Source organism: Cherax quadricarinatus, chromosome 93, assembly GCF_038502225.1.
Source record: "Cherax quadricarinatus isolate ZL_2023a chromosome 93, ASM3850222v1, whole genome shotgun sequence".
In the NCBI taxonomy this organism is placed as follows: Eukaryota; Metazoa; Arthropoda; class Malacostraca; order Decapoda; family Parastacidae; genus Cherax; species Cherax quadricarinatus.
The window spans coordinates 8,652,924-8,665,595 of record NC_091384.1 but is presented as its reverse complement, the minus strand read 5'-3'; the positions used below and the strand labels follow the sequence as shown (position 1 = coordinate 8,665,595).

General features: G+C 38.2%; 1 protein-coding gene across 2 annotated transcripts in view; it reads right to left on the bottom strand.

The window, feature by feature from the left end:
• LOC128703391 (ankyrin repeat and IBR domain-containing protein 1) overlaps positions 1–8,616 on the bottom strand; it is a 119,495-nt gene extending 110,879 nt beyond the window's left edge. Inside the window, exon 1 of one of the 2 annotated variants that reach the window (XM_053798026.2) lies at positions 7,151–8,616. The gene's annotated coding sequence lies outside the window, so the exon portion shown is untranslated. The remainder of the gene's footprint in view (positions 1–7,150) is intronic. The other variant, XM_070104668.1, reaches the window with a different exon arrangement.
• Between the last annotated feature and the right edge of the window lie 4,056 nt (positions 8,617–12,672).

Genomic DNA, 12,672 nt, shown 5'->3' with positions numbered 1-12,672 from the left:
GTTATATTTAAACTAGTTAATGCACCAGCCAGATCACACAGTTCTCAGCCACCATACTCAGCCACATACCTTGTAACCTCTCCGATAACATTTGTCAGTTGGGTGTTATTACCACAGTTCTTAGTAATCATTTATTGCACCAGGAAAATCAGGGAATGGATAGACCTACACAGGATAATAAAAACGAGGTCAACTAGAAAGTACAGTGAAGAAACACTGGTAAATAGTCTACACAACTGTGATAGGACTATGATGTGTTGCACAGAGATAAATGATAATTCATAATCATGTTCACTGTTATCCTTGATAACACTGCACCAGTTAATTAAAGAGGTTAGGATTAACCCCTTGACTGTCACAACCCAAAATCCTGAGGTGTCTCCTGGTGTCGCAAAATTTCAAAAAAAAAAAAAAAAAAAAAAAAATTCTTATGAAATGATAGAGAATCTTTTCCCAATTGTAATGACACCAAAAAAACGAAATTTGATGGAAAACTGAAGGAATTACACTCGCAAAGTTAGCGACCTCGGCAATACAGTACTTACAAATCGGCGATTTCACCCACTTTGAGCCCTATTTTTGGCTAATTCCATTGTTCCAGTCAACCAAACTCATAGCTTTTCTTTAGAACTCCATTTTTTCTATCGACTGAGTACAAGAAACTGCCCATTTACCAATTTCAATTACCCAGTAACATAGTCAGTAATTTGCAATTTGGCCAATTTCATGAAAATTAAAAAATATGACAATTTCAAAATAGGGTCCAGAATGAACAATGCAAACATTCCTGGCTCTAAAATAACATTTTCTTTGTTCATCAATCATGTCTCCAGGCCCCTCTGATATTACTCTTGCTTTCTATTTTGAATTTTTATTCAAACAATAAATAGAAGATTTCCTGTTATGCAGACTACTGCAATACTGTAATAATTGTACAAATAATGTCAACCCATTCATGACTTCATAGTAGAATGGGAATGGCTAGCTGGACATTTACTGCACAATGGTATCATTTGTTTACTTTTGAACATCGGCAAAAATCAAACATTTCCCCTACTTTGAGCTCCATTTCCAGGTTCTTTTCATTGTAAAACCAATCAAAATCACCTCTATTTCTATAATATGTTTTCCATTCTATCAAATGAGACCAAGAAAACGAGAATACAACCATAAATACTATACAAAAATAGACCACAAATTTGGCATTTTAATTAAAAAAAAAAGGTTGGAGTTTTTTTTTCTCATTATGCATTGCGTGCTCCAGGATTTTTTTTATACGGTGCACACTGACCACACAGACCCATTCTCTCACATGTGGGCCTACCAGCTTTCTCTTGCCTGATTTGAAGCCACTAGAATTTATGAGTATATATACGTCAAACAAGGTACCTAGTAAGACGTATATATACGACCGAAACAGTCAAAGGGTTAAACAAAGAACTGAACCCCAAATAACTAATGAGATATTAAATAATATCAAATTCAGGGATCAGTTGCTTAAAATATTTAAGGCAAACCGACAGGATACTGCAGCACTAAATGAATATTGAAAAGGTAAGAAACAGAGCTCAGAGTTTTATACAAGCAGCAAAGGCAAGACACTATTGCTCAAAAATCGAAGACTGCAAGAATAACCCCAAAAACCTCTGGCAACAACTTAAAGAGCTAGGGTACAGCCATAAACACAGATCTAACACAGTACTAAATATCGATAACAAGGTATGTCATGCAACAAGTACAGTGGCAAATTGCTTTAATTCATACTACACAACTGTTACAACAACATTAGTAAGTAAACTGCCAGTTTACACAGACTCCAATATATTTATAACTTATTACAGTAATAGAGGCATCACCCCAAACAATTGCCAACTAGTAGGTGTATCTTATGAGTTCGTGGAAAAATAACTAAGCAAGTTAAACCCAACTAAGAGCACCGGTCCAGATAACATCCTGGTCAAGATTCTAAAAGAAATACCAATCCCCATTGTGCATGTAATAAATTTGTCCATCAAGGTAGTAGGTTGGTAGACAGCAACCACCCAGGGAAGTACTTCCGTCCTGCCAGATGACTGTGAAACAGAAACCTGTAACTGTTTTGCATGATGGTAGGATTGCTGGTTTCTTTTTCTGTCTCATAAACACGCTAGATAACAGGGATATCTTGCTACTCCTACTAACACTTTGGTCACACTTCACAGACACGCACATGCATATATATATACATACATCTAGGTTTTTCTCCTTTTTCTAAATAGCTCTTGTTCTTCTTTATTTCTTCTATTGTCCATGGGGAAGTGGAAAAGAATCTTTCCTTCGTAAGCCATGCGTGTCGTATGAGGCGACTAAAATGCCGGGAGCAATGGGCTAGTAACCCCTTCTCCTGTAGACATTTACTAAAAAAGAGAAGAAGAAAAACTTTATAAAACTGGGATGCTCGAATGTGCGTGGATGTAGTGCGGATGACAAGAAACAGATGATTGCTGATGTTATGAATGAAAAGAAGTTGGATGTCCTGGCCCTAAGCGAAACAAAGCTCAAGGGGGTAGGGGAGTTTCGGTGAGGGGAAATAAATGGGATTAAATCTGGAGTATCTGAGAGAGTTAGAGCAAAGGAAGGGGTAGCAATAATGTTGAAGGATCAGTTATGGAAGGAGAAAAGAGAATATGAATGTGTAAATTCAAGAATTGTGTGGATTAAAGTAAAGGTTGGATGCGAGAAGTGGGTCATAATAAGCGTGTATGCACCTGGAGAAGAGAGGAATGCAGAGGAGAGAGAGAGATTTTGGGAGATGTTAAGTGAATGTATAGGAGCCTTTGAACCAAGTGAGAGAGTAATTGTGGTAGGGGACCTGAATGCTAAAGTAGGAGAAACTTTTAGAGAGGGTGTGGTAGGTAAGTTTGGGGTGCCAGGTGTAAATGATAATGGGAGCCCTTTGATTGAACTTTGTATAGAAAGTGGTTTAGTTATAGGTAATACATATTTTAAGAAAAAGAGGATAAATAAGTATACAAGATATGATGTAGGGCGAAATGACAGTAGTTTGTTGGATTATGTATTGGTAGATAAAAGACTGTTGAGTAGACTTCAGGATGTACAAGTTTATAGAGGGGCCACAGATATATCAGATCACTTTCTAGTTGTAGCTACACTGAGAGTAAAAGGTAGATGGGATACAAGGAGAATAGAAGCATCAGGGAAGAGAGAGGTGAAGGTTTATAAACTAAAAGAGGAGGCAGTTAGGGTAAGATATAAACAGCTATTGGAGGATAGATGGGCTAATAAGAGCATAGGCAATGAGGTCGAAGAGGTATGGGGTAGGTTTAAAAATGTAGTGTTCAGCAGAAGTTTGTGGTTACAGGAAAGTAGGTGCGGGAGGGAAGAAAAGCGATTGGTGGAATGATGATGTAAAGAGAGTAGTAAGGGAGAAAAAGTTAGCATATGAGAAGTTTTTACAAAGTAGAAGTGATGCAAGGAGGGAAGAGTATATGGAGAAAAAGAGAGAGGTTAAGAGAGTGGTGAAGCAATGTAAAAAGAGAGCAAACGAGAGAGTGGGTGAGATGTTATCAACAAATTTTGTTGAAAATAAGAAAAAGTTTTGGAGTGAGATTAACAAGTTGAGGAAGCCTAGAGAACAAATGGATTTGTCAGTTAAAAATAGGAGAGGAGAGTTATTAAATGGAGAGTTAGAGGTATTGGGAAGATGGAGAGAATATTTTGAGGAATTGTTAAATGTTGATGAAGTTAGGGAAGCTGTGATTTCGTGTATAGGGCAAGGAGGAATAACATCTTGTAGGAGTGAGGAAGAGCCAGTTGTGAGTGTGGGGGAAGTTCGTGAGGCAGTAGGTAAAATGAAAGGGGGTAAGGCAGCTGGGATTGATGGGATAAAGATAGAAATGTTAAAAGCAGGTGGGGATATAGTTTTGGAGTGGTTGGTGCAATTATTTAATAAATGTATGGAAGAGGGTAAGGTACCTAGGGATTGGCAGAGAGCAGGCATAGTTCCTTTGTATAAAGGCAAAGGGGACAAAAGAGAGTGCAAAAATTATAGGGGGATAAGTCTGTTGAGTATACCTGGTAAAGTGTATGGTATTGAAAGAATTAAGAGTAAGACGGAAAATAGGATAGCAGATGAACAAGGAGGCTTTAGGAAAGGTAGGGGGGTGTGTGGACCAGGTGTTTACAGTGAAACATATAAGTGAACAGTATTTAGATAAGGCTAAAGAGGTCTTTGTAGCATTTATGGATTTGGAAAAGGCGTATGACAGGGTGGATAGGGGGGCAATGTGGCAGATGTTGCAGGTGTATGGTGTAGGAGGTAGGTTACCGAAAGCAGTGAAGAGTTTTTACGAGGATAGTGAGGCTCAAGTTAGAGTATGTAGGAAAGAGGGAAATTATTTCCCAGTAAAAGTAGGCCTTAGACAAGGATGTGTGATGTCACCGTGGTTGTTTAATATATTTATAGATGGGGTTGTAAGAGAAGTAAATGCGAGGGTCTTGGCAAGAGGCGTGGAGTTAAAAGATAAAGAATCACACATAAAGTGGGAGTTGTCACAGTTGCTCTTTGCTGATGACACTGTGCTCTTGGGAGATTCTGAAGAGAAGTTGCAGAGATTGGTGGATGAATTTGGTAGGGTATGCAAAAGAAGAAAATTAAAAGTGAATACAGGAAAGAGTAAGGTTATGAGGATAACAAAAAGATTAGGTGATGAAAGATTGAATATCAGATTGGAGGGAGAGAGTATGGAGGAGGTGAATGTATTCAGATATTTGGGAGTGGACGTGTCAGCGGATGGGTCTATGAAAGATGAGGTGAATCATAGAATTGATGAGGGGAAAAGGGTGAGTGGTGCACTTAGGAGTCTGTGGAGACAAAGAACTTTGTCCTTGGAGGCAAAGAGGGTAATGCATGAGAGTATAGTTTTACCAACGCTCTTATATGGGTGTGAAGCATGGGTGATGAATGTTGCAGCGAGGAGAAGGCTGGAGGCAGTGGAGATGTCATGTCTGAGGGCAATGTGTGGTGTGAATATAATGCAGAGAATTCGTAGTTTGGAAGTTAGGATTAGGTGCGGGATTACCAAAACTGTTGTCCAGAGGGCTGAGGAAGGGTTGTTGAGGTGGTTCGGACATGTAGAGAGAATGGAGCGAAACAGAATGACTTCAAGAGTGTATCAGTCTGTAGTGGAAGGAAGGCGGGGTAGGGGTAGGCCTAGGAAAGGTTGGAGGGAGGGGTAAAGGAGGTTTTGTGTGCGAGGGGCTTGGACTTCCAGCAGGCATGCGTGAGCGTGTTTGATAGGAGTGAATGGAGACAAATGGTTTTTAATACTTGACGTGCTGTTGGAGTGTGAGCAAAGTAACATTTATGAAGGGGTTCAGGGAAACCGGCAGGCCGGACTTGAGTCCTGGAGATGGGAAGTACAGTGCCTGCACTCTGAAGGAGGGGTGTTAATGTTGCAGTTTAAAAACTGTAGTGTAAAGTACCCTTCTGGCAAGACAGTGATGGAGTGAATGATGGTGAAAGTTTTTCTTTTTCGGGCCACCCTGCCTTGGTGGGAATCGGCCAGTGTGATAATAAATAAAAAATAACTTGATGTGACTATGTTAAACCTGAGATAACTTGATGTGACTATATAAACCAGAGATAACTCAAAGTTTACATTATAATTAATAGAGTGAATTATACAAGTTTACATTACTTCAGAATAATGTTAAAAAATACACACACAAAAAAAAAAATTAGATAATCTATACCTACTTTGAGGTGCTGGAAAGAATTATACACTTGTACAACATCTGTGCATCTTAATTCTCTAGACGTTTTGCCCACCAATGGTTTCATCAGTACGATGCAGAAGACTGAAGCAGTGGAAGATAAGGGAATCAGTCCCCTCACTTGCTCCTAGGCTGAGGGACTGTTTCCCTAATCTTCCACTACTTTAGTTTTCTGTATTGTACTGATAAAGCCACTGGTGGGTGACATGTCTACTGAATAAAGATACCCAGGTATTGCGCAGGTGTCTAATTCATCAGTGGCAAGTGGAAAGTGAGAGGACACTTGTGTTTTATACAGAAATGTTCATCAGTCTTTAAAATGACAGCAGTTTGTATGTTGTTTACTGGGATATTAGCATCAATATCCTGTGGATGTTTGTAAGTCTTCTTAAAAGTGACGTTTGGTAAGTTCATCAGTTTTATATTGTGAACATTTGTAGATGATCTTAAAAGTAACATTCAGCAAGTCTTATGAATCATTGTACACAAAATTTAAAGTTACACCTACCATCCGACTTACAACCTGCTCGACTTACGACCACTCGACTTACGACTGTGTTTTTTATGCCAAGTTTCTGGGAAATAAACAACTATTTGTGTTGTACGCAGTGTTTATCCTAAACCTTACAGTATAAAATACAGTACTAACAGCATAAAAAGTAAAGTAAAACATGAAATACCAAAATAAAACAATAAAATAAAGTCATTACAAAAATGTTTTGTTGATATTCAGTAGTAAAGTTCAACTTACGACCATTTCGACTTACGACCGGTTTCTCGGAACCGAACTCGGTCGTAAGTCGGATGGTAGGTGTATATTGTAAAAAACATAAAATAAATTAGTGTATTTTTTCCATTATTTTAAAAGAATGTTATCTGGAGGAATCTTATATTGAGAGTTTATGATATTCATTAAAAACAATAAACTAGAATAAAAGAGGCCTAGATATAGAAATTTTTCAATAATGGAACATAAAGTCAGGACTTGAGCAGCCAGGCTGTGGTTCATATGTTGGATTACATGCAGCCAGCATTAACAGCCTGGTTGATCAGGCTCTGATCCACCATAAAGCCTAGTCACAGATCAGGCCATGGGGAGCACTGACCCCTGGAACTGATACATAGACCCCAGGTACTAGGCCTGGCCATCATGTAAAATGTTGTAATAATGGAACGGCGAATAACAAAGTCTGTGAATTTTTTAAGAATATAATAGGCCTACATCTGCCTAAAAAAAAATTATTACATATTTACATGTATAATACTGTACAGCATACAAAGAAATATAAGAATATTTTATTATATGCAAAATAATGTACTGCATAAAAAATCTAAATTTTAAATTTTACTTCTGGCGAGACAAAAGAAGTCTTACCGTTGTCTGTTAACAGGCAAGCAACAGGAGGCCTTGGTGAAACCTTCTTGTCCCGTACATGATCTTCGTGGATCTTCTTCAGTGTGATATTCTCACTAACATGATGATTGTGACCTCATACGACCCAGCGTTACTCCATCTTTTGCCAGCTGCCCATCGTGACCAGGTAGTTAACCCGTTTGAGCCAATTTTCACCATAGATTATTTAAAAAAAAAAAGCCTCTCTAGAGGCCTATGGGTCATACAGCATTTACCATAGATAATATTGAGGAGCACTAAACCCACATGGGTCAAACAGTCATTTTCATATTATTAGCTATATTATCATATATCTTACTAAAAAATATTCCTGATATATTATCCAAGCACCATTGAGGTGGTTAATGTTTATAGAATTTATTTGTCAACTATATATATGGATTTATATAGATTTAGTATCACAATAATGAAAAAATGGAGGAAGAAATTTATATATTAAATGAAAAATATAATGTTAATAGGACTCAGTGATGAGATAACTGAGTAAATATAAATTTCACATAAATCCTATAAAATACATTCTGTATAAATATATATATATACACAGGCACTCCTCAATAACAACTGAGTTCTGTTCCTATAACTAGGTTTGTTAAGCAAATTGGTTGATAAGTGAGAAGTGTCATCACAGGACTGATCAGCAGGATTATCAGGTGTAGAGCACCTGGGTAAGGGAGATGATGGTGAGGACATGGAAGGACTTGTTGGGGTAGGGGTCTGGGGTGTAGCTTTCCACAAGAATCCCATTACTTTGGTCTGCTTTGTAATTTTCTTTTTTCTTCATAAATTTCACAATAGCATAGTAAAAGTTCATCCATTTGCCATTCCACTTTCGTGAACTGTTCAACATTTGTGTCCATATCTTCTAGTTCTAATATACCACGATTCACTTTTCCAAACACACTAGCTAACTCCTTTTCAGTGAGCTTCTTTTGTACTTCTATTCTTTCTTCTTCTTCGTTTTCCAAGTTCTGCTGTGCTTCCAACTCTATTAAATCTTTGTTAGTTAGCTCTCTCTCAACATATTTCACTAACTCTTCAATATCTTCCACAACATCTACAGTGTTACTTACGGCATTATGACGCCCCTCCCCCACACACATACCAAAACACAAACACATACCATGAAAGATTATAATATATATATTTGCACACTTACTGAGCTTTTAATACTTGGTGCTGCATCCTTTATGCTTAATCACATCCCTCAGCCATGTAGGAAGACTCTCACACAAATTCTTGAGGGTTTGGGGAGGTATATTATTCCATGCCTCATGTAGAGCAGCCTCCAGCCGCAAGATGGAACTGATATCCTTGCCCAGTAAACTTCGTTTCACTATTGACCAGAGGCTCTCAATAGGGTTTAGGTCTGGGGAACTGCCTGGCCAGTCATTAAAGAACCTCATTTCACAGTGGTTAAGCCACTGAACTACAGATTTGACATGGTGCACCGTCCTGCATAAAACGCCTCGGGTAAATTGTCACACAATAACTCCAGGTAATTGTGCTGGTTCATATACTGGTTTTTGGGAAGCACAATGAGTTCACCAACACTGAGCACTGAAACACCCCCAAACCATGAGTGAGTCTGGGTGTTTGGTGGTCCCACAGGTGTAGCGTGGATCTAGCGGGTCACTACCTCTGGGCCGGTACACATTCCCCACGATTACAGGTGATGGTGAAGGTTGCTTCATCACTCCAAAGTACTTCAGACCACTGTTGAGGATTCCAGTGAAAATATTTCTTTGCATAATCCAGCCTATGTTTCTTCTGTGGCTTGGGGAGGATTGGTTTCTTAACCTGGCAGTGACTACTGTAGCCCAGTTCTGACACACATCTATTAACAATTCTTACAGACACCTCTGAGAAAAGATGTGGGTTCTTTTCTTTCAATTCTCTAGTAGTTATCCTAGGTGTACTCTCTAACTGATTCTTTAAGAAATTACTAATTTGGCCAATATCACACAAAATTCAAGAAAGGCCACTTTCAAAATAGGGGCCAGAATAAACAATACTGACATTTCTGGCACTAAAATAAAAAAAATTCTGTTCATTAGTCACATCTCCTATCCCCTCTTATATTACACTTGCTTTTCATTTCGAATTTTTATTCACACAAAAAATAATGATTTACTGTTATTCAGACTATTGCATAACTGTAATAACTGTATAAATAATATCAGCGTATTCATGAATGCATATCAGACCCACCAGTTGACATGTATTGGACATATAATGTGATTTGTTTACATTGAACATTGTCAAAAATCGAACATTTCTGCTACTTTGAGCTATATTTCAAGCTACTTTTAGTCAGTAAACCATTCAAAAGCACCTCTATTTCTGTAATACGTATATATCTTTCATTCTGTCAAATGAGACCAAGAAAACAAGGATACAACCATAAATACCGTATGTAAATACACCGCGAAGTCGCTGTTTTAAACCAAAATGCAGTCGCAGTTTTTTTTTCTCATTATGCACTGCTTGCTGCAGAATTTTTTTTTTTATACTGAGCACACGAACCACAGAGACCCATTCTCTCATATGTAGGCCTACCAGCTTTCTCCCACAAGATCTGAAACTGCTAGAATTTTGTAGTAGTATTACAGGACCGACATTGGCTTCAAAGCTATAATATTACGGCACAGACACCAAAGGGGTTAATTATTATTATATTTATTATTGTATACAAGAGAAAATGAGATGCAGAGAATGTAAACACATTTAGTGTAAACTGAGAAGTGGTCAGACGAATGCCTATTAAGACCTGTTAACTTTCTGTTGATACACGTTCATTTTGTATTATGCATGCTTTAATGAAGATTTTTTCCCCACAATACAAACACCTTATATTGTGTACAAGGTGTCTTTAGATTTGTGAAGACAGCTTAACACTGACATGTTCATCTTTGTCAAGCCATTCTATGCTTAATGCTGAGACACCATGCTGCCATTTCCACGACCAATGTTCTCATACAGTGTACAATACCGACTGGTCAAAGAGCTGGTCATAAGTCCGTGCAAATCTAGAAGAAGTGCTCTGAAACTGAGTCTAGAGCAGCTGTTGATACCTTACCATCAGCTGTATAAAGTACTGCAGGGTAAAAGGAGACCAGAAATGCATTACAGAATTTATCTCTACTCCAGTATAACCATCAACTTTAGTGCCAGAGCCTCAACTATCCACCTCAGTTGACAATCCACAACCATCCTGGAGGCCTGGTCACAGACAGTTGATCTCCGAAACACTCTACAGGTATCCACCTCAACCCAGTAGGGTTATAGCATCCCTCTCCACTCTCTTCACAATCGACAAACACCAGCAACCACAATTTAAGGTAAGAAATATTATTTCTGTAACATTTGTAGCTTTAAGCAATACAGCAGACTGTCGATTACCATGGTAGTTACGTTCCTGAAAATACAGTGTAAGATGAATTTGTGTTAAAGGAACTCGGGAACTTATGGGAAAAATAGGGTTACATTCCTAATACCTCCAAAAAAGCCAAACAACTTTGCTTTTAGGACTCAAAAATCTTACAAAAATAAAAATGGTAAGGTAATTATTGTTCATTGTCATTATGTATTATGTTTTTTCTGTTGCTTAAGGCTACCAATGCAACAGAAACAATATTTCTTACCTTAAATTGTGGTTGCTGATTTTGTTGATTGTGAATTGAGTGGAGAGGCATGCTGTCACCCTACTGGGCTGAGATGGATGGTAGTCAAGTCAGTCAGTCAGTCAAGTCAGTCAGTCAGTCAAGTCAGTAAGTCAATCAGTTTATTTAGGTAAATATACACATAAATACAGTTAAATAAATTATTATACATAGCAGCATACGTAAACACTGCATGTAACGATTGGCAGTATTCAGGAATCAGCTAAGTTAATCACAAACAGTGTGGGAAATTTTTTATAATTTTCCTGAATGTAAATAGATAATATGTGTGTAAAATTGTGACACTGATTTGACCTTCGAGAAATATGCCATAATTTTGCAATGATGAAATCGAAAAAATGTAGTAAAAGAACCTGTGTTAACTGACGGTCTACTGTACATTAACCCTTTTGGGGTTGGTCCTGTAATATTACATCTTTGAAGCCAGGGTCGGTCCTGTAATAGTACACCAAAATTCGAGCGGCTTCCATTCTTGCGGGAGAAAGCTGGTAGGTCTACATATGAAAGAATGGGTCTGTGTGGTCAGTGTGCAGTATAAAAAAATCCTGCAGCAAGCAGTGCATGAGAAAAAACTGCAACCGATTTTTTGGTGTAAAACAGCCACTTCATGGTGTGTTTTCATATGTTTTTTATGGTTGTATTCTCGGTTTATTGGTCTCATTTGATAGAATGGAAGGTATATTACAGAAATAGCAATGATTTTGAATGGTTTACAGACTAAAAGTAGCTTGAAATTAATGTCTAACATATAATAAATGGTTTAAAAAACGACAAGTTGATAACTGAGACACTTAGGCAACATATGGGAATCTTTATTGAGGAAACGTTTCGCCACACAGTGACTTCATCAGTCCAATACAAAGCATAAAGGTGTAAGGAGAGGAGGAGTTTGAGGTAATAAGTCCCTCAGCCTGGAGTCGATGTTTTCAATCCATCAATCTTGTAGAATATACAGCATAGGGCCATAGACATGGCTTATATACTGTAGTCAGGTGAGGCAAAGCAGGAGGAGGCAGGGTCATAGTGGTACCATCCACTAGTCTAAGTATGTCTTCATCCAAAGGTTGAACAAGAGTTGAAGAATTCTTTGTTTCAAGATCCCATGATGCTGCAGTGTCTGACAGATGTGATAAATGGAATTCTTCAACTTTTGTCCAACCTTTGGACGAAGACCTTCTTAGACTAGTGGATGGTTCCACTATGACCCCACCTCCTCCTGCTTTGCCTCGCCTGACTACAGTATATAAGCCACGTCTATGGCCCTATGTTGTACATTCTACAAGATTGACGGACTGAACACATCGACTCCAGGCTGAGGGACTGATTACCTCAAACTCCTCCTCTCCTTACACCTTTCTGCTTTGTATTGAACTGATGAAGCCACTGTGTGGCAAAACGTCTAGAAATACATACATGTACAAAGTATTTATAGGTCTCACCAATGTTTTAGAAATGCCAGAGTATATATGAAACTCCTTGAAGCATGGTCTTAAGATGAGTGTCACTAAACTGGCATGCTGCTCTTACCTGTATTTTTTGTACCTCTGTTTGTATGCTAAATTTCTAAATAAATAAATAAATAAATAAATAAATTGCAGCAGTGGAGTGACACTTGAATGTGCACTGCTCCAAGGAACTCTGGCTTTATTTGTTTTCACAGTTACACACAAACATGCATGTCTGTCTATCTGTCTGTCTATCTAGCTCTGCTTATCTGTCTTTCTGTCCACCTGTGTGTCTGTCTGTCTTTCCGTCTGTTTGTCTCTGTCTCACTGAGCGGCTCGTAAACCAACAGGTATT